Source organism: Plasmopara halstedii, assembly GCF_900000015.1.
Source record: "Plasmopara halstedii genome assembly, contig: Scaffold_2386, whole genome shotgun sequence".
Taxonomy (NCBI): domain Eukaryota; phylum Oomycota; class Peronosporomycetes; order Peronosporales; family Peronosporaceae; genus Plasmopara; species Plasmopara halstedii.
In genome coordinates this window covers 378,046-379,276 of record NW_020189293.1, presented here as the reverse complement: position 1 = coordinate 379,276, position 1,231 = coordinate 378,046, and positions in this window count along the sequence as shown.

Genomic DNA, 1,231 nt, shown 5'->3' with positions numbered 1-1,231 from the left:
ACGCAGTTCCAATGGTTGCGTTCTCTGTATCGAGAAGCGACTCAGATTGCGAGTAGACATGGGGTCCGTGAGCTCTCGCTGACGGAAGAAGTCAGATCACAACAACACACGTTTCCTCACTTGGGCTGCGCGAGCGGCTCAAAGGTGTGTCTGATACTATCGAGCGGCGTGTCAAATTGATCCGGCTGGTCAAATCGGTTTTGCTGTCGCACGTCTGGAAGCGTCAATATTGATATCTCAATTCCTGGGAGAGCTTTTCTTCGGGTCGTGAGGAAGCCGAAGGCGCCAAACAAGTCCCATCCGATGTCTTTGCACTCGCACAGTGTCGGTGGAGACGAAGTTACCTGTCGGAGAGGGATTTTGACAAACCCAAGGCCAGTGTGGCCGAAGATTTGTGGTATTGTGGAGTCTCCTGTGTCATCTGCGAGACCTGAGAGGCCAGTGGTATTAATTTCACGATGTGGCATGAGAGGGCAGCCTTTTTTCAACCCATTGACCAAGAGTGTGGTCCGCCCTACACGATCTGCCCGTTGCGAAACGACGCAGCAGTGTGCTGGGAGACCGGGCAAGCGTTAAGGTGATACAGGGCTCTGCAAGTGTAATCACTTGATATGCAATGGGTTCTGCCTGTTCTGCAGATGTGGTCCAAGTTTCAACTATTGCATTGAAGTACCCATTGAGATATGATGCCACGCGTGAAGGGTTCAAAACGCAATTTTCAGCGAGAGTTGAAGTTTAAACGGGGACAAAGTGTGAGCCCGAACCCCTACAAGACCGCTGTTTGGCCAAAAATGTCGGCTAAAAACGGCAAAAAAAAGAAGAAAAGAAAAGGAAAAAGCTATACAGTACAGTAGCACAGATTAATTTAGCCAAGCAAATTGATAAGTCTTTTGTATATAATAATAAAAATAGACCTCCTTGAAGTGCTATTATGGCGACGCAATCTTCCAGCGCTGAAACTACTATTAAAAGCAATGGAACAAATTTTTACATCAAGGATTCGCCTTGGTGTCTAACCATTGGTTTATTATTTGCGTCACACCACCATGTTCGCTAAAGTACGCCTGAAACCTCCCTCTCACCTTCCACATTCCAGAATCTACCAGCTCGGGTTAAGTTGTGTGCGATTGTTGGTGCGGCAAGTAATGCGTCGTTTGAGGTGAACATTGACGATGCTACATCAGTCGCGGCGTTGAAGAAGACGGTAAAAGCGGAGAAGCCAAACGATTTA